General features: G+C 35.3%; 1 long non-coding RNA gene across 1 annotated transcript in view; it reads right to left on the bottom strand.

Annotated features, from left to right (window-relative positions):
- LOC107967081 (uncharacterized) overlaps nt 1-27,982 on the bottom strand; it is a 68,004-nt gene that overhangs the window by 38,931 nt on the left and 1,091 nt on the right. Inside the window, exons 2-3 of the long non-coding RNA XR_001707277.4 lie at nt 22,600-22,667; nt 13,262-13,372 (exon numbers count right to left, since the gene is read on the bottom strand). This is a non-coding gene — a long non-coding RNA (uncharacterized LOC107967081). The remainder of the gene's footprint in view (nt 1-13,261; nt 13,373-22,599; nt 22,668-27,982) is intronic.

Raw genomic sequence — 27,982 nt, 5'->3', positions numbered from 1 at the left:
TCCATCTTTCCATTAGGATGACTGGTTTTATTTAATGATAGTTTAGAAAAGATTCTCTCAGCCTAATAATTCATCTTTGGTAATGCCATGTAATTTTTTGGATTGTTGTCAACTTTGGAAAAACTTTCACAAAATTTCTTTCATATATTATTGTAAGATTTCAGAGTCGTTTAGGTATTTTTGTGCAGTTACTCATCTTCAATATTCTTTGAATTAACAATACCTATTAAATAATTTGTCATTTCTATTTCTTTACTGCAGTGGCTTATATCAGTATTTTGTGTTGAATTCATAAAAAAAAACAACTTTTCCGCTATGAAAAAAATCTTCATTAATTAATTGGACTCTTAAATTAGTCAAGCCTATATATTATTTGTAGTAAAATCTTTTGCTTAATGAATTGCTGACTTTGGAATGACCTGAAAATTATTTTAATTCACTTCTTATTGCTACAGTAATTTCTACTGAATTTATATAACAACACATGCAAACATTGTTTTATTTTATATTTCACTTATAATTGTATATCTTGCTTTATCAAATATTTCTGACAGAAGAAAAAATCTATTTTCACTTGGCGTTTAGGAAAAGTAAATTTTTTGCTTACCATTTTACATGTTATTAAAAGAATTGCTTACTGGTTTGCTTTTGGTTTCCTAACTTTGTTTTTTCTTCACTATACACATACTTCTGTTGCCATGGGCCAGAGGACACTTTCTCATATTATGAGTCAACCTCTGGCCCCTCTTCTAGAGGTCAAAATTCTGGGTTAGTTTGCAGAGTGAGCAGTAGCAAGAATTTTTCTGGAAGCCATTTCTATACTTTCATGGCTTACATATCTACCATGAATTCCTTGACTAACTATATCTAACCATAAAGAAAATGACTTCTAATCACAAGAGTATATCCCATGAAATCCAGACAAATTATTGTTCTAACCCAAATTCCCTTAGCAAAATTTCCCATATAGTAGATATCACTCCAATGGTATCATAGAAAAGGGAAAGTATAATGAATGAGAAGAATATGTGAAAAAGTGATAGGTCTTCCCTAACTCTAAATAACCCACTTACTTATTTTCAGATTTTGCAAAAATCCTACACTTTGCCAGGACCTCTCTAGGGCATTTGAAATATATATTATTTTCATGATAAAGTTACCCTATTTATAGTTCACATAGAGTATTTTCATACATTCCACATAGAATATATTCTACATATTCCACACAGAGTATTTTGTCTAATCCTCATACACATTTTTTGAGGATAAACTGCTTTAGTGTTATAAACAAGCATATTGAGAAAGAGAGAGAGAAACTGCGTGACTTTCAAAATTATAGCTAGAACCCTGGCAATTTGATTCTGAAATCTATTGTCTTATCTCTGCCAGGCATTTTTAATTGCATGGGGAAAATTGACTTCAGAGCATGTCAGTGGTTATGATTTGTTTTGCATCTGATCAAGTTAACCATTGATTATGCTAAGCTTCATTTAGATTTAGATTCTCTTCACTCACACAGAACTGAAGTGTGTAACAGCCTCAACTTGCCTTAACCTAGGCAATCCTTTTATCCATAACAAGCATGAAGACTAGAAAAAATGCAGATACAAAGCTAATGGAAAGAAGAGCAGATTCAATGTTATGATGCATTTTGCTATATACCAATGAAAATAAATAAATTATAGCTGCATTCCTCTACATAGATAAACATAATGAAGAAGATGTTTACCATTAAGAGGAAGTTGTTGAAGTTTGTAAAAAGTATGATTCCATTTATATAAAGTTCAAAATATAGGCTGTGTGTGTGTGTGTGTGTGTGTGTTTGTGAATAGACCATGGAAATGAAAATGAGAATCACAAAATTCAGGATAGTGGTTGTAGAGTTGGTGGGGAAAGGAGAATAGAATCATAGAAATGAACAAAGGAAACTTCAAAAGTATTTGTGCTGTTCATTTTATTGTTATTTCATAAGGCTTAGAGACATGTTTTAAATATCTTAGATGTTAAATATTTAATTGAAACAATCAACACATTTCAATGGGATTTGAAATAATTAGGTGGGTAGTGGGACAGTTTTGGGCTGAGAAAGACCAAGCCAAAGAAATGTAGGCAGAAGTAGCATAATTGGGTGAAATTGGGAGCTTGACAAAAAGTTTTCAGGCTTGGAGATTCTTATTCTGAGGATATCTTCATGAAAAAGCACATCTAAATGTAGGTCAGAATTTGAGAGAATGGACTCATTGAAATGCCCAAGTGAGGCAGAAACATCAATGTCCATTGTTCAAGTTGAGTCATATATCCCCAATAAAAATATATTAGTTTGTTTTCAAGCTGCTGATACAGATATACCCGAAACTGGGAACAAAAAGAGGTTTAATTGGACTTACAGTTCCACATGGCTGGGGAGCCCTCAGAATCATGGCAGGAGGTGAAAGGCACTTCTTACATGGTGGTGGCAAGAGAAAAAGATGAGGAAGAAGCAAAAGCGGAAACCCCTGATAAACCCATCAGATCTTGTGAAACCCATTCACTCTCAAGAGAACAGCACCTGAAAAAATGGCCCCCATGATTCAACTACCTCCCCATGAGTCCCTCCCACAACACATGGGAATCCTGGGAGACACTATTAAAGCTGAGATTTGGGTGGGGACACAGCTAAACCATATCAGATAATAAAATAAGAATAGCTCTACAATTACCACTGTGCTAGTGGCAAGTAATTGGGGGCAATTTAGGGAACTAATGAGCAGACATTGCATTATGTGGCAGCATTTCATTTGCTATCAGAAGATATATCTAAAATGTTTACTATATATCCAAAATAATGCCAGGTCCTGTACTAAGATATTGAGGAAATGGCCACATAGATCCTGTGATTTTTCAGGGGCATAAATTGTGTTGCCTTTCAGAAAACATGCTCCTTAGGAGATGAAAAATAAGACAATAGCATAGTTACTGAATTACTGGCACAAATAACAATATCTGGTTTGACAAATTTGTGTTAGGAGCTAGAGATCCTAATTACAAGGGGAGCTATTGTTACAAACGCAAAAATTTAGGACCTAGAATTTAAGCTAGAATTCTAGTCATTGGTGAACTGGTGTAAGAAGATTAGAGAAGGAACAACAGCAATATGATAAGTGAAGAAGGAAAGCTTCAATACTGAGTTTGTAAACAAAAGGCTAGCATTATTTTGTTTAGGATTAAAACAAAGTAGAACAGGTTGTCATGAAAGACAGGGAGGACTTAAGTTCTTTTCATTGCTGAGATTAGTTACATATACGTATGCACTTAGGGGTGGGTGTGTGTGTGTGTGTGTATTAATTAGTGTAGGGATGGGGGATTAAAATAATATTGCAACAATGCATTGAAACTAAGTTGGTTTAAAGAAATGTAAAACTTTGAATTATTCATAAAACAATGAAATAATGCCCACAGTGTCAGTAGACACACACACCTCTTCCAGCCCATAGATTTTTTTTCCTTGTAACTGTTAAAATAGGCACGCTTTTTGTTTATGTTTGGTGATATATGTTCACCTTTTTACATAGTCCATGAAGCAATTATAACAATGTATCATAGTTTCCAGTATATAGTATGCTAATATTTCATTTGCACTTTTTTTTCCCACTCTTCACCTCTCTCTACCTTGCTCTGTGGCCAGGGAGGCTGATATGAACGGACTGCATCAGTGAGCATTTTTGCTTCTGGCTTGTGGTTGTGTTTCTAATAAAAGCCATCAACAGGAGATCAAAAGACAGAAAGATAGTACAAACAGGGCATTTAGTTTTTAGTTCCCTCCAGCTGGGCCATTTTGGTCTTTACCAAAGCCACAGCTCCTGTCAAGCTACATTATCGAGAAACTACAACTGTGATCAATGGGTGACAGTCATTTCTCCTTCCTCTTTCCCCTTCAGGCCTAGAGGAGGCAAGATCTCTTTTGCTGCAAGCCCCAGGACGCTTCACCAATTGTTGGTCATCTGTAATTTTGCCCACACTTTTTAACAGTTTCTTTACTAAACTCTCCTAAATTACCCATTTGAGGGTGACACCTCTTTTTAGAAAACAATCTGATATACAAAATATCCAAATGTTAATATTTGAATGTAAGTTTTCCTTTCAAATTAAATGAGATAACAGTCCTGCTTTACTGACCATGGTTATACCACCTGAGATAGCTGAGATAATTATTTGGCTCTGGGGTTGATTTCAACAGGAATGAAGTATAGAATGGGGGTAAAAACATGGACCCCAGAGCCCCTAACTGACACATCAAAAGACAGGCAAAATTTTACTATTTTTATTTGTATTTCACTCAATATAAAGTGAAATGTTTTTAATGACTATAATTATCCAGGGGTAAAATAGCATCCTTTTGAGATAATGCATACCTTTTTGTTGGAAATGTTCAAGCAGAGGCCCAATCAATATCATCAAGGCTTTCTGAGGACTATTGCAATACTTGGTAGAATTTGAACTTCATTTGTTCTCAGGTCTCTTCTTGCTCTCTTTTGATTATTTTAAGATACTATTTGCATGTCTTTCTAGTACAGGTTACTAAAATGTTAGGAAATGCCTGTGATAATCATAATCATGGCATGATATAAATTGAGCCTTTTGAGAATAAAAATCTCATTCTCAGGGAAGACATTTGCAAAATTTAGAGATAGTGTACTACCTATTTTTAGTACCATTTTTATTTTTTCAAAACAAATAAGTAAATTATAGCACACTTTATTGAAAGATAATAAAGGCCACAAGGTAGAAGATACTCTAAACTTTGCAGGTATTATGGGAGAAGAGAGAAAAGCAACTGATATTTTTGTTACACTATTACAAAGTCAGTAACTTCATATATCATTTTAATGTATTTATCAGGTTAATAGTAATTTAATATAATTTGGATTTTAATTATATGTAGTTCTTCTTCTCTTTAAAATATGAACTTACTTGGTCTTTTATCAACTCTTTTAAAATTCACATGCCAAATCCAAGAAACATAGAATACAACATATGTTTTGAACAAGTATATTTCTAACTTAATGATTTAGGAAGGAAACGTGCCTTCTCCTGCTGTCAAAACCAGCATTCTTTTTCTAGGTTTATGCAGTGAACCTATGCAATAATCCAATATCACCTAAATCACTTGGGCATGCTGCTGTCAAGTTGAAAATCATATTTTACACAATGGTGCTTTCCTTCAAAAAACGAGAAAACAATAAATGTGCCTTACATTATGGGGAGAGTCTTAAGAAATACTATCAGTGAAAGAAGTCAGGGTCTGTTCTAGTTGCAGTTATAAAACTCATCAGCATCTTAACCATTCCAAGTGTCAAAAATCAAGAGCAGGTAGACAGCTCTCCTTTCAGAGACAGGATGAACTTTCTCACTGTGTGGTTCCCTTTGCTTTAATTAAATGCATCTCTGATATCTCTGGAATTGCAACCTTTGTGAATTAAAGTGTCTCTGTTCATTATTTAACTGAGTCCCTGAAAAGACAGTCTCATGTGATATGTTCTCTGTAGGTACTAATTTATGATTGGCGTTCTGATGGAGAGCTGTCGGATGGCCTTCTTTCTCCCCTCCTCTTCTACATTGATTTATTGGTAGGAGGAAGCTGGCAATTGCGGTGGCAACTTTTTCCATTTAGACTTCACAGATACAGTGCACACCACTTCCAATGATTAAACAGAATGCAACTGACAGGTTTTCATTACTGAATCATAGAGAGGAGATGACACACTTTTTAATGGCATTGGCTTTTCCTTTCTTGGATATTTAGGTCACAAGTGAGTACAATTTTGGCAGCTCCATTCTATCCCGATTTGGACATATAAAAATCTTCTAATTTGGCACCCTAAGTGCCAAATATTGAATGGCAGCTTTAGTTTCAGAGTGATGGATGATCCAAATGAGAGGCCCATTATAAATCAAGTGCATTCTGAGAGATATGGAAGGAAAGCTTCAAGTACTTGCTCAAACTCTACCTGATACCTGCTGGAATAAATATTGTCCTTAATGACTTTTTACAGAAAAAAATAGGTCAGACATATTTTAACACACAGATAAGCAGGGTAGGATTGACAACAGATCTTATGTCAACCCCAACCCCTATTCTTCAGTCTATTTTTGTTTCTGCTTAAGTGCTTTTAGCCACTGGCAGAGCTAACAAATATTTTGACCTAAGATGGAGAAATGCAGAATTTAGTAGTAATGTCTATGGCAATTCAATTGATTTGACTCAAGTCAAGTTAATGGAATATGATCTAAGATCATGAGAATTGAATTCAATGAAAGTGATCCCTGGGTTTCTGTTGATGGCTTGAGTGTCATTGCTCAGCAAACCTATGCAATGAGATTGTATATATCTAACTTAAAGGGGCTATTCTTGAAAAATAACTGGTTATCTTTGACTAGTTGCAGCTTCCAAATGATTTTCTTAGACAGTTAATTTTCTAGATTGATTCCAGGCAAGTAGGCCTTTTTATTTTTATATCAGGATAGGAATAGTAAAAGACCACTGACAAAATTTTTAATGCAAAAATTTCAGAAATTATAATTCATCAATACATTAAACTCAACCTCCAGAAGCATCTGCTATGGGCAAATTCTCTGCTATGTACTGAAACAAAAGATAACAATTTGAACTAGATAAACAGTTTCTTTACTCAAGGAGAAAATTAATAATGTAGTATTAAAAAGAATAAGCTCCATAATAAATGTATAACCCACAAACTATATTATCCTGCAGGAGAAAAAAGTGATTTTCACTTATCCACAAACCAACTCTCCCAAAGTCACCCCTTTCTGTGAGGATCAGAGAAAATTTCACAAAGAAAAGAGCCTTGACCTAAGCCCAAAGATATAAGAACATGTAGGTTCACAGAAGTAATTTTAATTTATGTGAAGGTAACCAGGTTGCAGTGATTGACTGGAATACTTTAATAGTAATATGCATGAATATGGGTTTTTATAAGAAAAATTTCCCCACATCAGTCCATCCAGAGATGTACATAAATATTGCAGCTATTTCCTTCAAAGGGCTTAGTCATATAAGAAGATAGTAAACACAGTTTTGTCCTCTTTAGAATATCTTAAGCCAAATAACATAATTAGATTTAGGTGCAGTGGTATTTATAATTTCAAGCCTAGTTTTCAAAAAGATAAGTGAACGTCTGAACAAAATTTTCAGTGAAAAATGGGATTTGGGTTCATGTTTTAGGTCACATATAATTACAACAAAAACAAAATCTATTACTTAAAATTAATACATCTGTTTATATTCGGTTCATAAAAGGTGAATTATTTTGAGACATACTAGGATTTTGTCTGGGAGGGAATGAAGCCACAGACAATCACCAGCATGGCTTAGCTGTAAGGCATTTTTTGGTCTATTGCCCAGTTAAGCTATTGCAGCCTAGAGATACTATGGACAAAGAAGTTTAACTAAGAACCAACTTGATGGTTAAGAAGAGGTCTTTACACAAATGTCCCTGTGCCTATTTTCATGTTAGCTTTGTTAGACTGAACACTTGTACAATACTGAGAACAGAACTAACCAGAGATGCTTAGCACCAGTCAGTTCACATGCAAATAGGCACTGACCCAATAAGTTTAAATGCAGAGATGATCCCTCAGCAGACAATCACAATGTACCACTCTGGAGAGCTAGGATTTAATAAATTAGTCCTGCATCAATCCTGCTACTGAAAAGACTGTTTAGACTTGAAGCTGGCATTCACCTCAAATTGAGAGTAAGGAGAGCTTAAAAAAGTTGCCCAAACTCTACTCCAAGATGGGGCTGGAGGACTGGGATGAAGATATTAAGGAACAGAACAGAATGAGGTCTAATACTTGGCTCTTAATGTTAAAAAAAAAAAAAAAACTAGATCTAAATTAAAGTCAAATGCTAAATAATTTGTGTAAAGGAGAATTCGCTTAGATATCATTTGTTTTGAAACTGCTTCCAAGTCTTCCAAGACTTCCCTTCCAAAACTCTTCAAATATGGATAAAAGGATAAGTTTTGGAAAGGCAATATTAGACCCAGATATATGTAGGCAGAATAACTTCAAAGAAGCTTTACTGGGTTCCATGCCAAAGTTAGATGTCAGAAAGATAGGTCATGGGACATTCAGGAGCCGCAGTGTGAGGATGTTTACATCATAACAGAGGAGGCTGAGAAGCATCAGTTAGAAGAGGTTTGACAGCAGTGAACTCACCAATACAGAGTAACTATCCTCAAAGACCAGATTAATGCCAGACACCCTATCCATCACCATGAGCCTTCATTGGCCCAAATGCCACATCCTGAGTAAACAATATGGACAGGAGAGAAATCCTGAATGGGATTGTTTTTAACTGAAATGCCCAATAAATAATGCAAATGACTGAGTTCTCCCAGAAGTTAGTATTTGACATATAAATTAAGGTTTATGAAAAAAAGTTTTATGTTTTGCATACCTTAGTTAGCATGGAATGCCTATCTCCTTTCCTGTCCTTTTGCTGGGATTCCTGACCCATACAGAATCAAAGAGAAAATGCCATTACCCAGCAGCACTTCTGCCAATCAGATAAACCCAAGTGTCTGTATTTTGATTAAAGATAACTGAATCTATAAACAAACACCCACTGGAGGAATTAAATATTTATTTATATCCACTTATATGAATTAAACACATATTCACATCCACTTATATTCCCATGAGTATCAGCTACTACAGTTAGCATCATTTTTTTCAAGGGTTGATTTCACTTTTTGTCTATTTTAGAAATTATTTTCAAGGTATTTATTTTGCAATGACACCCTTTTTCATTTCTAATTAATTCAATAATATGACTCAGCTCAACCTATGTAAGAATCACCTATGTGCAAGTTGTCTGATAGCATTTAATATGTGCCAGAACTTATGCAAGGCACTAAAGATCCAAAGATAAAAGCTTTCCTCCTTAAGGGGCTTCCATTCTAAAATGTGCTTCTTTCTAATAGAAGTGCTATAAATTACAAGAGAGTCAATGGATAGAGAGGTGGGAAGAGGGAGTGATTATAAAGGCCTCTCTATTATGGAACAACAGGCAAAGGTTTACTAGGTCTTGTCTTTTCTCTGCTTCCACTAATCAAGTAACTGGCATTCTTCCCTGGGTCTGTTGCCTTTTGAGTATTTTCTGTGCTCTCAAAACAAGTCAGCTTGAGACATCTTCTTGAATGCCCTAGTAACTTACGAATGATGTGAGAGTAATATACAGATAGGGTAGCTAAAGATTAACCAATTTATTATAAGTTAACAAATTAACTGTGGTTGAAAGAGTTTTTGAATTTTTAATAAAAAATCCCTGAATTATGATTCTGGCTTGACTCCTCATAAACCAAATGTGATGGGAAGATATCTAAAGATGGCACCTGCTAGATTCCCATCCCCTAGTTATTAATTCAGACACTCATCTAAGCACTACTGTAAAGAAATTTTGCTGAGGTTATTAAAGTACCAATGGAACTGAACCTTAAGATACAAAGATTTACTTTGTAGGCCTGACCCAATCAAGTGAGCCCATTAAAAGCAAAGAGTTTTATCTGGCTGGTGGCAACAGAGGAAATCACAGATATTTGAAGCACGAGAGGCATTCAGCCATGTAATTGTTAACTTCAAAAATGGAGGAGTCTATATGCCAATAAATGTAGCAGCTCTAGGAGTTGAGAGCTGCCCTCAGCTGACAGCTAGCAAGAAAACAAAGACCTCAGGCGACAACTGCAAAGAACTGAATTCTGTCAACAATTTAAATAAGCTTAGAAGTGGATTCTCCATCAGAGCCTTACAGTTAAGACACATACCAGCAAATACCTTGATATCAGAAGCAGGTTATCCACCCATATCATGCCAGGCTCTGACCTACACAACTTAGAGTTAATAAATAGATGTTGTCTTATGCCAATAAGTCTGTGGTAATTTGTTATGCAACAGTAGAAAACTAATACATCAAGCAACTTTATTCAATTAAATTAGAAGTTCTGGAAGTCAGTTTCATCCTCTACCAATTACCAATGGAAATAATTATAATACATGTAGGCTTTTTCTGTTACTTGAATAAGTTGAAGGAAAATGCTTCCTGGAGAGTAAAATCTAATGCAAAGGTTATTGTCATTATTAATAGAACATCAACAGGGTATATATTATTGTATTTAGAATCCAGTTTTGGATAAGGCTGCTGCTAATTTTCCCACTGCATAGTCCTATATTCTATTCTATCCTTGTGCTGGGGTCTTTAATGCAATCCTGTAAAATTCCCATATGTCTCCTGTAGCCTTCCAATTAGAGTTTCTATTTCTTTAAGTGCATAACAAGTATGTATGTTAAACATTTTAATATCCTTTCTGCTTCCTTTAAAAAATTGCATCGTGTTTTTCTCCATCTTTATTTCTATTCGTGTAGTTAACCACACAATCTTGGTAACAGACACCTTTAACAGACCGAATCAGCTTATGCAGCCATAAATAAATCAATTTACCCATGAGAATTCCCATATTTATGCAATGAAATGGAGCCAGTTCCCCTTATATCTCCACATAGAAACCGGCTATGCTCACAGCTGACTTTGTAGAGCTTTCCCCCATGACTGGACATTCAAACTCTTCAAGAGTTTTGGGATGAGAGAGGGATGTTGATTATCTGTTACAGGAAATACTATACTTGAATGTAATTTGAATATTGGGTATCTTGCCTTTGTGTAAAAAGTCCAACATTTGGTAACCTTAGAAATGTGATTATTCTGACATTATTATGTAAATATTATATTATACTTTTTCCTCACAAAACAGCATATGAGTTGTATTATTGTAAATATTTACTCAGTCTTAGTATAAAATTGGAAAATTGGGAAGCGGTAGACATATGGATACAACTATGTTCATATTGAGCCAAAAGTGTTGATCTTGCTTCTTGAAATGAAATGAAATTATTCTCTATGAGGATCCCATTCAGGATAGCTAATTGACTTTATTCATGTTTAACAAATGTTTTTATTAGTATCTGTTATTTCTAACAGACTAATTTCCCTTAATCCAAAAAATTTTTGAAATCATGTTTCTGAATTTATATCCCAAATATGAATAATATATCCATTTCTAAATTATGCACTAGAAATATCCTCTAGAGAATGAGAAAAAATGTTGGACCTTTTGTAATTCTCTGCTTAAATAAAGCTTGCATCTGTAACATTAAATTGTTTCTAAGTGAGAACAAAAATATCTGAGTGCTTTTAGAATGTTAAATCTTAGGCAAAATATTCATATCTACTCCCAAAAGTATCTCTATATTTTCAGAAGCTTTGTCTGAGGAGATGGAGACCTACTTTCAAAAACTCTGTGACCTATAGGGCTGTTAGTTCTTTCAACAATTGTAAAGTTATACTACAAAGAAGCAGAAACATATCAAGAATGCATAGACAGCTGCCTTGCACTATTTGCCAATTACTGTGTCTGAGATTGCAGTCTGGCCTTCATGTACAGCTTTGCTGTGCTTGATATTATCTTTGATACTGTGACAGTTTTGAAAAAGTTGGCTTAATAGTCAATTAAATTTCCAACTATGAAAACTCATTGATTTGACTAACTTGTATTATACCATCGAGCTTATTCCCTGATTTATTTCAGTTTCTCATTGATTGACAATCATTAATTCCATATATTATTAAATTCCCTCTGGCTGCAGACTCAGTTTTCAAATTTGGAGGAGCCTAACTAACCCACAAAACCTAGGACTCAGGATGCTATCTCAGTTGACATTTAATGGTAGTACATGATTATGATGTGAAAAACGTGAAAAAAAGAGAAAGTAGTAGAAACAGTCCTCTTTTAACATTTAGGTAGTTCAGTGGAGAAAATGATATAGCAACAATTTCCTCAACATTATAACACAGTATGTCTTTTGTGTGGCTGAAACTACATAGTGATTGGTACTTTTTAGGATTATTTTACCAGTTGCTTCTATCTTGTGTGTTTTTTTGTTGTTGTTGTTGCTGTTTATACAGATGAAGCAAATCATATGCAAATATATTCAAAATATCAATTGCTGGTGACCCTGAAATTATGAAAGGCAATGCTGCGTTTGATTTTTCAAATATTTCAGCTGCACTGACTGCTGGGGATGAATGCAGGAGAAATATTAGCTCAAAAGTTCTCCAATTACTGTCCATATTTCCTACTATTTAAAATGTAAATGGTAGATTAATTACATCTATTATAAGAGAGAAGAAGGGTGTCTGTTATCTCTTTGTGTTGTCCCTTCATAGCTGAGTGGCTGCTTACATTTTATTTTGAAAGAAGGAAGCTCTTTCCACACCACAGAATATTTCTCATGATAAAGGAAAATCACATATAATAAAAAATCAAGAAGCACTCCCTTTGACCATGGCTGATACCATGTAGAATATATCAACCCTAGATGATTTCATAGATTGCATGTTCATTTCACCTGTTTGCTAAAAGTTCATTTTCTGTCAGGTAAAGTACAAATTCTCTTTATGACATTAAAGCTCTATTCACAAGATAATCCAACCTATCATAGTTCTTTTTCCAGGATCTTATCAGCCACTTACTCCCTTCGCTGACCCATCATTTTCTTTCTATCCACCAAATGCCTCATTTACTCTGCACTCCTTCCCCCATGCCTTTGTTGATGGTGTTCTTTTTATCTGTAGAATCTTTTCTACCTGTTATTCCGTTTCTTCATGTAATGATCTTAAACCACTATTTCAAGATCAATTTAAATGCCACTACTTATCTGAAGCCTTATTTAATTTCTCAAGGCAGAATTTCTTCGGTGACCACATCTTTTCTGCAGACATCTATCATGATAGAGATTCTGCATTATATACAGTTGCCCATTTTTTTGGCTGGTTCATCAGATTAGAGTATCCTTTAGGCCAAAGACTATATTTTATTTTTCTTTTATACTTATCAATATTGGTTAGTGTTCAAATGAATCCATTCTAACAACAAGACAGGAGACCCATAGGCACAATTGCATGAATATGATAGGAGTTTATTCTGTCCTCTGTAAAGTCATTAAAGGACTCAGGACTTTCCCACTTGATTTTCACAGGGAATGGTGGCCCCTATCTTCATTACTATCTGCAGAATGGAAAAAGAGGCAGTGCTGGAAAAACAGGTTTAGTTTTAAAGGGATGACCAAGAAGTTGTACACAATTTGGACACAATATTTATGCTTACATACGTGGGTTTAAATTCAATCTCAGGGCAGTACTTACCTAAGTACCTAGCTGCAAAACAGTCTAGGAAATATCTGTATCTTGGTGGTCAGATGCCAAACACAATTTTAATGGCGGCGGGAGCAGGGAAAGTGGTGATGTATTTCACTCCTTAAAAAGAAAATAAGAATAATAGATATAGGGAAATGATTAACAGTTTCTCCCATTGTACATATATGGAGAATTTGGAACAGTTCTGGGGGGCTAATGAACAGTATTGAATGAGGGAATCAATGAAATTTATATAGAAATTGGCATGAAAAGGAAATCATATTTTCCAGATATTTAGAGAACTGTTAACACATGAGCAGACTGCAGTTCTATTGCTTAGGGTTTTCAATATTTTAGCTGAACACAATTATTATTATGATCCATTACACTGGGACTCATTTTTACCACCAAAACTTTATTGCTGCACAATAAGATCTCTCAAAACCAAAAGGGTTAGTAAAACTAATTGTATATTGTGTGAGTAACCTGGTTTTAAAATTATATAACACTTCATAGCTTGTAGGCATTTTGTGTTTAGCATTTTGAATGCCATTGTAATTAACTTCAGTGGAAACTTTGAGAATTTCATAGACAAATTGAAGTTGAGAAACACTGCAAAAATGTAGAGATTTCTGAACACTAAATAATAAGCAAATAATTTAGTTTCTCCTGTTAATAAAATCATAGTTTTATAATATTAATTATGCATTAATTGTACATATTAGTTATAATTACCTGAGCATTTATAAACCTATTCTATTTTATAATAGCAATCGCAAGATTTTTATCATGATTTGATAATCCTTTAAAATGTTTCACTTTTCTGTTTTAATAGGGCTGAATGGGTAAGTAAATATGTTTAATTAATAACGTTTATCCTGAAATGATTTTTTAATTAAATAAGAAAACACAAATTTACGTATGATTTAGAATATCTGTAAACACTAGATGGAACTCTATTACTAATGCCAATACTAATACTCATGTATAACATATGTGCATGTGTGCATGGGTGTTTGTGCACAAACACACATAGGAAGGAAGCTATTCTATAGATTTTTTTTTTTGACGGTGTCTTGCTCTGCCCCCCAGCTGTAATGCAGTGGCGCAATCTCGGTTCACTGCAACCTCTGTCTCCCGGGTTCAAGTGATTCTCCGGCCTCAGCCTCCTGAGTAGCTGGGACTACAGGTGCATGCCACCACACCCAGCTATTTTTTTTTTTTTTTTTGGATTTTTAGTAGAGACTGGATTTCACCATGTTGGCCAGGATGGTCTCGATCTCTTGACCTCGTGATCCACCTGCCTCGGCCTCCCAAAGTGCTGGGGTTACAGGCGTGAGCCGCTGTGCTCAGTCTCTACAGATATTTTTAAAGTCAAAATGCAAACATAGAATCTTGGTATTAAGCAGCATTGTCATCTAAGCACCATTTCTTGTTATGATTACATTAACAACTATCTAAAGCTGTTTTTTCTAACCACTCCCACCTGCTTCAACCTCATGATTGCTTATGTGTCACAACACAAGAATATACAAGTAAGAAAAAGTAACTTCTCTTCAAATCCCTGATTTTGTTGTTCAAATGATCTGTGTACTTTTAAGATAGAGCAAGGGAACTTAAGATGACCTCAAACACCACAGTACATTTGACCCTTGAACAACACAGGTTTGGGCTACATGGATCCACTTATGTGTGGATTTTTTTTTTTTCAGTAAATATATTGGAAACTTGTTTTGGAGATTTGTAACAATTTTAAAAAATTTTCAGATGAACTGTGTAGCCTAGAAATATTGAAAAAAAATAGTTATGTGCTGAATGCATAAAATGTTTATATACTAGTCTGTAACATTATTTACCATGATTAAATATACATAAATCTATTATAGTTAAAATTTATAAAAACTTATGCACACAAACACTTACAGACCATACATGGTGTTATTTCAGTCCAAAGAGATGTAAAGATGCACTGTTAAATCATAACTGCATAAAAGTAGCTTTAATACATGCTATGCTATTATACTAAATTTGTAGCCACCTTCTATAGCTATTGTGGTGAGTTCAAGTGTTGAATCTGGTTAAAACATTTTGTGAAGGTAATTCTCTTCATGTTCATACTTCCTCTCTTTAGTAAAATGCATATCACAGTAAAAGTGATCCCTCAAGTTTCTCACATATTTTTTTATTGTGTTTAGTGCAATATGGTAAATTGCCAATAACAGGATGAGACCCATACGAAGTGCCACTTGTGATGCTGGATGTACCCCCAAGAAACAGAGAAAAATCGTGACATTACAAGAAAAAATTCAATTCCTTGATATGTACCACAGAGTGAGGTCTGCAGCTGAGGTTTTTCACCATTTCAGGTTAAAACATACCAAGCCTAAAGACCATTTTTTTTAAAAAAAGAAAATTTGTGAAATCATCATTGTAGCTTATGCCAGCAGGCATGGTAACCTTGCACTTTTTGCAAAATGCCTTTCATTTCATAGTGGAAAATACAGCTTTCACATGAGTGCAAAATTGCTATAAGAAAGTCATACCTAACAATTCTAATAGATTTGAGAAAAAGCAAAATCATATGACAACTGAAAGCAAAACAAAGATGAAAGATCTAGTGCTGGAGAATTTAATGGCAGTAAAGGATGGTTTGATCATTTTAGAAAGAGGTTAGGTTAAAAATTTTTAAGAATACAGAAGAGGCTTCTGCAGGCCAAAAGTATGAAAACAATTTCTCACATACCATAAAGAAAAACATTAAGGAGAAAGAAAATCTGTATAAAAGGTTTTTAATGAAGACAAATGTGCCCTATTCTGGAAAAATATGCTGTGAAGGATATTTATTAGTAAGAAATAGAAGCAAGCACCAGAATTTTAGGCAGGAAGAGATAGGCTAACTCTACTGTTTTGTGCAAATGAAATTGGGTTTATAATCAGGATTGGTCTTATCTATAAAGCTGCAAAACTTGGAGCTTTGTAGGGAAAAGACAAACACCAGCTGCCGGTTTTTTAGTTGTACAATGGGAGATCTGGACAACAAAAATTATTTTTCTGGGTTGATTCAAATGATGCTTTGTCCCTGAAGTCAAGAAGAAGCTTGCTAGTAAGGAACCGGCTTTTAAAGTCCTTTTGTTATTGGACAATGACCCTGGTAAACCCAGAACCTCATGAGTTCAAAGTGGTCTACTTGCCCCAAAACACAATGTCTCTAAGTTGGCCTCTGGATCAGGGTCTTGAGACCTGATCATAAAGACCTTTAAAGGTTATTACACATGACCTTAATTGAAAGAATTGTCAATGTTATGGAAGAGAACCCCAATGGAGAGAGTACCATGAAAGTTTGGCGGAATTACACCATGGATGTCATTGATGTTACAAAAAATTTTGTGAAAGGCATTAAGCTCCAAATAATAAATTCCTGCCAGAGAAAATTGTTTCCAGAAGCTGTGCATAACTTCACAAGATTTGTGACAAAGCCAATAAGGAAAATCATGAAAGAGATGGTGAATATGGCAAAAAGGGGGACAAGTGAAGCATTTTGAGATATGGATCTTGGAAAAATTCAAGACCTAACAGATACCACAGCAGAGCAATTAACAAAAGATGATTTAGTGGAGATGAGTCCTTCTGAACCAGTGTCAGATGATGAAGAAAGAGCTGTAGAAGAAGTAATGCTGGAAAACAGATTGATATTAGATAATTTGCCAGAAGGATTCTGATAACCCAAAATTACTCTTGATTTTTTTTTTACTATAATGTGGACTCTTTTATGATGTGGGCACTGAAAGTAAAGCAAATGATGGAATTAAGGATAATTCAGACATATTTCAGAGGAAAATTACACCAAATTTGTCTGCCTCTCCTTTCACTCTCTCCATCTTTTCCACCTTTGTCACCCCTGAGGCAGCAAGAACAATCCCTCCACTTCCTCCTCCTCTTCAGTTTACTCATGTTAAGATCATGAGGATGTATATGTATTTTCCCTCCCTTATGATTTTCTTAATAATATTTTCATTTCTCTAGCTTACTTTATTGTAAGTATACAGGGTATAATATATATGACATACTAAATAGTCTTTAATCAGTCATACATGTTATCAGTAAGGTTTCTGGTTAATAGTAGGCTATTAGTAGCTACATTTTTTGAAAGCAAAAAGTTATAAGTGGACTTCTTACTGCAAGCCGGTTGGCACTCTTAACCCTTGCGTTGCTCAGGAGTCAACTGTGCATTCAAAGTAAATATTTTGATTTATATGCAAAGAAGTCAATTAAATAGGCAAAATACTTATATATTTTGTCACCCAAGATATAGTTTAAAACCAACCAGTGAACTCCAATATTAAAAAACAAAAAATTCCAGAATGAAAAGTTAATGCCCCAAGTCCCTCCACCCTTACCCCATGGCGTAGTAGTTAACATTAAGATGTTTTTAGCATAACATAAAAAATTATTTGAATGATCCTGAAAAAAATTTCTTTTCTCTGATGTTTTCCTTTGTTATTTCTTCTAGGTATGTCTCATCTACCTTATCAAGTCAAAGAACAGTGGGACGATTTTGGTTGTAGATTGTACTCTGTATTAACTATCCAAATAAATAAGACATTTCCTTGGGTTGTCATCCTATATGCAGTTTTCTCTTTTTGCGTTTGTGTTTGTCAGAGTTCTCCAGAGAGACAGAACCAACATAAAGGATAAATTATAGATGATAGATACATAGATAGATAGATAGATAGATAGATAGATGAGATGGGACTTATTAGGTGAATTGGCTCACATGGTTATGGAGGCTGAGAAGGCCCCTGATAGGCTGTCAGCAAGCAGAAGAACCTGGAACCCAGCAGCATGGCTGATCAAGCCTGAAAGTTTCAGGATCAGCTAAAACAAATTTGCCTTTCTCCTGACTTTTTGTTCTCTCCATGCCTTCCTATATTAAGAGTGGAACTTGGCCATTCAGTCCACCAACTCACACACCAATCTTCTGCTGAAACATCCTCACAAACACATCCAGAAATAATGCTTTACCAACTCTCTAGGTATCACTTAATTTAGTCAAGTTCAGATAAGAATAAACTGCATGAGAAGGAGTAGTTCTAAAAAAAATGATTGTTACTTAAAGTATAATAAAAAAAGAAAAAAATGGAAAATATGAGCTAACTTAGAATGCATCAAGTTTTGACAGATTTTGGGTGTGTATGCAATTTTTTAACAAAGTTTTATAATAGCATAACGTGACATTTTTCAATTCCTGTTTGATAATATGACTATAAAGAAAATCGTTCTTAAAAAAATGAGTGTTAATAGTTCTGGTAAACAAAGCAACAACAAAAACAAACTATAAGATCAAGGAAAGAATGAAAATTACTATTATAGTATATTTAGAAAAATGTAAAAATAAAGTCATTCTATAAAATCATAGAAAATGTAGAACATCAATAGCTTTATTATTAAGCAAAAAAATAGTAACTCATCCTTCAAATTTAAAAAAGGCAGAAAAAGACGTTCAACACTGCTACTCTTCAGGAAAATGCAAATTAAAACCGCAGTAAAATACTGCTGTACACCTATAAGAACAGCTAAAATGAAAAACACTGATGACACCAAATGCTGGGCAAGGAAGTAGAAAAACTGGATCACTCATACATTGCTGATATGAATGTAAAATGGTACAACCACTTTCAAAAAACAGTTCAGCAGTTTCTTCAGAACTAAACATACAACTAGCATACAACCCAGCAATTGCACTCCCGGATATTTACCTAGAGGTATGCAAACTTATTCTCACATGAAAACCTGTGCACAAATGTTTATATAGCTGTTTTAATCATGATAGCCAAAATCTGGCAACAACCCAGATGTCCTTCACCAAGTGTGTGTCTAAACAAATCATGGTACACCCATGTCAAGAAATACTACTTGGTGATTAAAAAAAGAATAAACTTATAAACACAACAACCTGAATGAATTTCCAGGGTAGTATCTTGAGTTAAAACAACAACAAAAACAACAACAACAAAGCCAATCTCCAAAGGTTATATACTGTATGGTTCCATTTATGTAATATTCTTGAATTGACAAAATTACAAAATGGAAGATTAGTGGTTGTCAGGGGTTTAGGGTTATGAAGTTGTCGGGGAGTAGAGGCAGCTATGTAAGAACACAGTGAAGCTTCCTTGTGGGGAGGAAACGTACCTTGACTGTATCAACATCAATATCCTGGTTGTGATATTGTCCTACAAATTTGAAAGATGTTACCACTAGAAGAAAACTGGGTAAAGGGCATGGAATATCTCTCTGTATTATTTCCTACAACTGCACGTGAACCAACAGTTAACTAAATATTTAAAAAATTCAATTAAAATAAAGAAAAATCAAAACCCAACTCATCTAAGGAAAGCAACATTCATCAAATATGAGGGTAGTGATAGATTTGAAAACAAAAAAAAAGCAAGAATTAATCTGGGTTCTGTTTTACGCACACACACACACACACACACACACACGCACACACACACAGAGAGAAATAACAAAGCCCTATGCATCAAATTGAAAATAAAAAATATAGAATAAAAACAAAGTAAAAAATTAGTGGCTATAATTGCTCACTCTGAGTTGGTGAGACAAGTCAGTTGTTAACTCTGGGCTCCCACCCTCTCCCATCAGGAGAGGCCGCATTCAAAATTAACTTCCTTTTGCATCAGGGGCTGCTATATCACAGAATCTAGAAGAATGCCCCATATATGATACATTTATGTGTTAATGGGCCTACAAACTAATCTATTGAATGTTTATTCTTTGGTTGGAAGGTACTAAGATACACACTTTACTTACACACTTTCATATAATTTTCTCAACAACTACATTAATATGTTGATGTTTTTAACATCAACCTTACTTTCCTATTAAAAGAAACTGAGAGCGAAAAAGATTAATGAATGTCATGAATGCCCAAGGTCAAAAGGCTAGTATATGATTTGTAGCCAAGATAATCTGACTGCTAAATCTACTTCCTCTCGAATATCTTATTTATATGGAATACCTTCACACAACTTTCAACTTAGATGGGCATGAAAGAGATAGAAAGAGGGAGAACATCTGCTGTTATATATTTGTAGAGATTTAGGAAAGCTTTTGATATAAATTTAATAATATGTCAATTTTACTATAATTAATTCTCTTTTTAATATTATATGCATGTCAATCATATCCTCCTGTATGCAAAATCACTATTATTAATTTGTGGAGATGTTTCAAGAGCGTTGAAGGTAGAGAGAGGTATGAGGTATTGTTATTATTCCAATATTTATTATTGGGAATGTTCTTCATATTTTGAAGATAAGTTCCAGTCATTAATTATTCCCTGTCATGTTGCCTTGGTTACAATTACTCACAGTAACTGAAGCTGTCGGATGTTGCAGGCTGAAAATGAAGAGTATTGGGTCAGATTACCACTGAGTTACATAGAATGAAAATCTAGTCATCTTCCTATTTAAAGCTCTCTAAATTCTCCTAAAATATCTTATTAGAAACACATTGCATAAGTAAAATATATATTTGAGTAATTTCTTTATTAAAAATTTGACTTCAAGGCCGGGTGCGGTGGTTCACGCCTGTAATCCCAGCACTTTGGGAGGCCGAGACGGGCGGATCACGAGATCAGGAGATAGAGACCATCCTGGCTAACACGGCGAAACTCCGTCTCTACTAAAAATAAAAAATAAAAAAAAATTTGCCGGGTGTGGTGGCGGGCGCCTGTGGTCCCAGCTACTCGGGTCCCAGCTACTCGGGAGGCTGAGGCAGGAGAATGGCGTGAACCCGGGAGGCGGAGCTTGTAGTGAGCCGAGATCGCACCACTGCACTCCAGCCTGGGCGACAGAGCAAGACTGCGTCTCAAAAAAAATAAATAAATAAAAATAAAAAATAAAAATTTCACTTCAGAACAGTGCCACTTATTCTACACTAGGGTATCTTGCCTTTTATAAATTCAGTCTCTTATTTAAATACTTTACACTGTACATGCGTTTAAAATGGACTTCAATTAGTGTGTTATTGCTTAGTAAGTAAGTATTCAGAAAACAGAGTATAAGAGGCAAATAATATGCCACATCATTCCACCATAAGTAACCTGAATATGCAATGCTAGCAAATTACACCTAGCTTGGAGAATAAGTTTCGTTTTGTGTTTTCTCCCTCAAGGATGTGGGCTACAAACCATTTTAAAATCCCTAATGTCTACTGAAAAATTACGCATGTATGCCCAGAGGAAATGTAATTAAAGAGAAAAACCTATGAAAACACTGTTCATTTTTATATATGTTGAGAAATTTTAACTTATTATTTTTTTCCTCTTAAGTCCTGTTATCCAAAGAAATGCATAACAGTTGGTTTACAAGTGTTAGATCAGTTTCCAATCACCAGCATTATAAGGAGCATTATAAAACAATGTTCTACCCCCATTGTTTTCATGAAATTATTTTATTTTATAGCTAGAATACTTTTTTGTGTTTGTGCCGCTGCTCACCTTTCATTTAGTAATAATAGTACTGGCATGACCTACCTCATAAATTTATTACAAAAATGAAATAATCTTGAAAACTATATTACACAAAATTTTAATTGTTTCTCAGCAGGAATTGATAGTACATATACACTATAAGAATATCATCTGAAAACATGCTTCAGAAAATTTTAGATATCAGGATAGAAAGATTTAATATCATAAGAGCTCAATCAAGGGTGCTGGATAAAAATCATGGAAAAGATATTTGAATTGAAGATCCTATTATGTGGATACCCAGTTGTACAGCCATATGCAAATGCAGGGGCATAATTTTCACATCTTATTTTAGAGGTGAGGCTCTGGGTGCTTGAACAGGGAACTGACTTGTAGCAAAATGCTGACCAGGCTTTATTTTATTCTGAGTCTTATCGGTGGTTTGTGAAAAGATTCTTCTCCAAAGTCTATCCAACATGTTTCTTGTGAACCCTAACCAAAAATATACATTCACTGATAAAAAAGTCCACTTCTTCAAAGTCAAGTGTCATGGTAAAATTATTGAAAAATGCCAGCAAATGGACTGTGGGAGACTATGGTACAATATGTGCATCCTTAGATTTGTGGGTGAGGAAGGAAGTTATTGACTGTCTTTAACTCATGTAGAAGCTCTGACAATGGAAACTAGTTTAGAAATTTTGCCAAGGGTAGTAAGGTTTCAGCACTTCGCATCTGGGTATGCCATTAGAGTTGCTGCCACAGTCATGCACACTACATGCTGTAGTATTGTGCCTTAGTCTGTTTTCTGTTACTATAAAAGAATACCACAGACTGGATAACTTATAAATAAACTTACTTGGCTTATGGTTTGGGAGACTGGGAAGTCCAAGAACATGGCACCAGCACCTGGTGAAAGTCTTCTTACTGCACCATAGCATGGCAAAAGGGTATCACATATTAAGAAGAAAAAGTGTGTTTGTCACCTTAGGTCTCTTCTTCTTTTTATAAAGCCCCAAGTCACATCATGAGTGTCCCATCCTAATGACTTTATCTAATTCTAATTACCTCTCAAAGACTGAAATTCCAGTCAACATATTAATTTAGAGATTAAGTTTCCAACACATAAAGTTTGGGGGACACATTCAAACCATAGCATTCCACCCTTAGCCCCCAAAATTCATCTCCTTTCATGTGCAAAATACATTAATCCATCCCAACAACCCCAGTCTTAACTCGATCCACCACCAACTCAAAAGCCCAAAGTCCAGAGTTTCATCTAAATCAGATATGGGTGTGCTTAAAGCATGGTTAATCCTGAGGCAAATTTTCTTCAGCTATGAACCTGTGAAATCAAAACAAGTTAAGTACTTTACAAAATACAATGATGGGGCAGGCATAGGATAGACATTTCCATTTCAAAAGAGGGAAGGAGGCTAGAAGAAAGGGGCAACTGATCCCAAGTAAGTTCAAAACCCAACAAGGAGCACAAATTAAGTTGAAAAACTAAAGAATAATCTTTCGCTCTGTGTGCCACCTCTCAGATACATGGAGGTGAAAGCTGTGTTCCCAAGGCTTTGGGCAGCCTGACACATGGCTTTACTCAGCTCAACCCACACTTCAGTTCTCCCAGTCTGCAATGGCACACTGGTGGCTGTGCAGTTCTGGAGTCCCAATAGTGATCTACTAGGCATTGCCTGATGGGCACTCTCTGTGGCAGCTCTGACCCCACATTTCTTTTTTGTTTACATTTTTTATTTCAATAGCTTTGGGGGTACAAGTGGATTTTTTGACATGGATGAATTATATAGTGTTGAATTTTGAGATTTTAGTGCACATGTCACCCAAGTAGTGTACATTATACCTAATGTGTAATTTTTTACCCTGAGCCTCCCTGCCACCCTCCCTATTCTGAGTCTTTAATGTCCATTATATCACTCTGTATGCCTTTGCGTATACATAACTTAGTTCCCACTTATAAGTGAGAACATATGGTTTTTGGTTTACCACTCCTGTGTCACTTGACTTAGAATAATGGTCTCAGCTCCATCCAAGTTTCTGCAAAAGACATCATTTCATTCTTTTTAATGGGTGAGTCATAGTCCATGGTGTGTGTGTGTATATATATATTACATTTTTTTAATCAACTTTAGTTGATGGGCACATAAGTTGGTTCCACATTGTTGCAGTTGTGAATTGTGCCGCTATAACCATACGTGCACCAGTGTCTTACTGATATAACAACTTACTTCATTTTGGGTAGATACCCAGTAGTGGGATTGCTAGATCGAATGGTAGATTTACTTTTAGTTCTTTAAGGAATCTCCATACTGTTTTCCATAGGGGTAGTACTAATTCACATTCCTACCAGTAGTGAACAAGCGTTCCTTTTACTCCACATCCACACCCATGCCTATTGTTTGCTGGCTTTTTAATAATGGCCATTCTTGCAGAAGCAAGGTGATCTCATTGTGGTTTTAATTTGCATTTCACTGATGATTAGTGATGTTGAGCATTTTTTCATATGCTTCTTGGCCTCTTCTTTCATATGCTTCTTGGCCTTTATTGTACCTCTTCTTTTGAGAAATGTTTATTTTTGTCCGTTGCTCACTTTTTGATGGGATTATTTGTTTTTTTCCTGCTGATTTGTTTGAATTCCTTGTATATTCTGGATAGTAGTTATTTGTTGGTTTTGTAATTTGGAAAAATATTTTCTCCTATTCTGTGGGTTGTCTATTTACTCTGTTGATTTTATTTATTTTGCTGTGCAGAAGCTTTTTAGTTTAATTAGGTCCCATTTATTTATTTTTGTTTTTGTTGCATTTGCTTTTGGTGACCCCACATTTCTTCTCAGCATTGCCGTAGCAGGTACTCTGTGGTGGCTCTATGTCTGCAACAAATCTCTACTTTGTCCCCCAGGCTGTTTGCAACACCCTTTGAAATCTAGGTGTTGAAATCTAGGCCATGACTCCTCTTGCATTCTGCATACCTGCATAATGATCACCAGATAGATGCTGCCAACTTTTATGATTGTACTTTTCAGAGTGAAGACTGGAGCCACACTTGGGGCTCCTTCAGCCACAGCTGTGGTAGCTGAGGAGCACTACACTGAAATGCAAGGAGCAGAGAACCAAGGAAGCTCTGGGCAGAGGCCCATTTTCCAAAATCATTCTGCCCTTTTAGAGTTCTGGACTCGTGATGAAAAGGCAGTTTTAAAGATCTCTGAAATGACTGCAGGGTATTTCTCCCACTGTCTTGATTCTTTTTGTCAGTACTAATCTTCTTAGAAAACTGTCACTGGACCATATTCTTGGTTTCTTCTGCCGAAAAATGTTTTCTTTCTCTACCACATGGCCAGGCTGTGAATCTTGTAAATTTTCATGCTCTGTTTTGTTTCTCATCTTACTGTAAGTCTTTAAAAGTGGCCATGCAGTAGTCTGAATGCTTTGCTGCTTAGATATTTCCTTCTGCCATATAACCTGGTTTATTGCCCTGAAATTCTGCATTCTATAAAGCCCTTGGGCATGAGCACATGTCAGCCATGTTCTTTGAGACACAACCACATAAGTCATTTCAAAGAAGTTGCAGAATTCCCTTAGTCTTCTTGTTGAGCCATTACCAGAATTGCCCATAATGCTTAGTTTGTGGAAATACAGTCATTTTCTAGTCTGTTCCTCCAAATTGCTCCAGCCTTTACCCATTAGCCAGTTTCAAAGCCACTTCCACATTTTCAGGTTATTTGTTATAGCAAAAACTCCACCTCTCTATACCAATTTTCTTAGTCTATTTTCTATTGTGATAGCAGAATACCACAGACTGGATAATTTATGAAGAAAATAAGTTATTTAGTTCACAGTTCTGTGGGCTGGGATTCCCAAGAGCATAGTGCCAGCAACTGGTGAGGACCTCCTTACTACATCATAACATAGCAGAGGGCATCACATGGTGAGAGGGCAAGAACAAGCCTGTCACCTCAGGTCTCTCTTTCTCTTCTTATGAAGCCCCACTCTAATGATCTTATCAAATCCTAATTACCCCCTGAAGACCCTACCTCCAATCAACATATGAATTTGGGGATTAAGTGTTCAGCACATGAAATTTGGGAGACATATTCAAATCATAGCACAGTTCTTTGTGCTTATCTTCAATCAATTCTAAGCTAAAGGATTTTCTGGAATGAGGACCAAAATAGTCTCAGCCACCTATAATTGTAATGTAATCAGAGATTATACCACAAGCTTTTCTGATTCCACCTATTCTTCTTCCTATTTTCCAAACCGTCTCCTTTTCATGTCACAAAAGACCCTTACCAACTGATCTGGGAAACTCAGCCCCCATTGGATCCAAATATTCAGTAGGAAACGATATAATGACTTTGGGGCTAGTTTTGAAGGGCTTCTTTCCAAGACTTAAATAAGTTTTAGACTTTCCAGGAAATAGCTACTCCCTTGCTCATCTCTCCATGTGGTGGTGGGAAGAAACAGTTTTTGTTATATTTGTTTTGTATTCTGTACTGTATCATCTATTTTTTTTTCTTGACAGAGTTTCACTCTTGTTGCCTGTGCTGAAGTGCAATGGCTCAATCTTGGCTTACTGCAACCTCTGCCTCCTGGGTTCAAGTGAGTCTACTGCCTCAGCCCACTGAGTACCTGGGATTACAGGCATCTGCCACCACGCCCAGCTAATTTTTTGTATTTTTAGTAAACACGGCTTTCACCATCTTGGCCAGGCTGGTGTTGAACTCCTGATCTCAGCTAATCTGCCCGCCTCAGCCTCCCAAAGTGCTGGGATTACAGGCGTGAGCCACCACGCCCGGCCATTTTCTATTTTTTATAACATTTCTACAAGAGAGGTATTTCCTATTCCTTATGTCACATAAGTAAAATGAAACTCAGAGAAATTTAATTATTTGCCTCAAATTGCACAACCAAGACTTGACTACAGATGTTATAATGTCAAATCAATGAGAATTTCTATGGCATACATGTATTTTTTTATTCTAAGAATGATAACTGAAAATAATGAAAGCAAAAACTGCCTATAACAAGAAAATTTTTATTTCAAATTATATTTAAACTATGTTTAACACTCTTACTGAACACTGTATATTTGATGAAGTATTTTACAATATTGTACTATCAGTTTTTCATATTATTCTCCCTGAGTGAAACCTGTTTCATATCATTGACCCCCTTTAAACAGTATATGTGACTTAGAAAGACCTTTTTAAAAAATATCTTTATTCCTAAACTTCACTAAAAAAAAAAAAAACACTTTGTCTCCTTCCATTCTCATCCAAAGAACATTTAAAATAAATTAATTTTCTTTAATTTGCTTCAAAGAACAAAGGCTCTTTATGATAAGATCAGATTAACTTTCATTGAACCTCTATTTCTAAACAGGTATCCAGAGGTTAAAAAAAAATAGAGATAAAACAAAGAAGTCCTAACATTTCTGTCTAGTAGGGTGAATGTTCTCTGTAGTAATAGATTTTTTCATATTCTTGTCAATAGAATTGGAGAAAAAAAGTGTAAATCTAGAGCATTTCATTTGAGTACTAATAGGTACCAAAAGAAAATGGTAACTGACTTCCCTTTATAGTGCCACTCTAAAAGCTGTCACTTTAGTAAATTTCAGGAAAAAGGAAAGAGAAAAGAAAGAAAACTTTCTCATCCAAGAAACAAGCATGTTCACCCTAAACTAACTTGATCTTTCTTATTAACCAAATAATTTTAGAAATGTTGTAAAGAAGAAAGAGGCAGGACTTCTGGCTATGGACAAATGAGGAGATTGGCAAATTTTCCCTTCCAAAAAGCAATGATAAAATGGAATAAAGTTAATGAAAACATCTATTTTTATGCTCTTTTAATTGACCAAAGGCGATTTTTGAGACGCTCTTCTGCTTTAGAACTGCTTCACTTTGGGTAGTGACAGTGTGAATTTGTAGTGTTCATGCCTGTGGCTACTCCTCACAGTTCTATTTGGAGTGATAAAGAATTCTCTTAGGAAATGGCATTGTTGATGAAATAGACAACCTTTGTGGTTTGGAAGCGGGGAGGAATAGTGGTTCTACTTGCTTGAGGTTGTGGTCATTGTTGAGACATAGACATGCTTGTTTCAGACATGCAAGGTGGAAACTATACAGGGCCCAAGCTCTCCATATACTCTTAACTCAACTCTGTGTGCAGTCATGAAGGATACTTGAAAAGAACCAGTGGAAAGTAAAAGAGATATCAGATTGG

The sequence above is a fragment of the Pan troglodytes genome, chromosome 1 (assembly GCF_028858775.2).
Source record: "Pan troglodytes isolate AG18354 chromosome 1, NHGRI_mPanTro3-v2.0_pri, whole genome shotgun sequence".
NCBI lineage: Eukaryota > Metazoa > Chordata > Mammalia > Primates > Hominidae > Pan > Pan troglodytes.
This window is presented reverse-complemented; position numbering and strand designations above follow the sequence as displayed.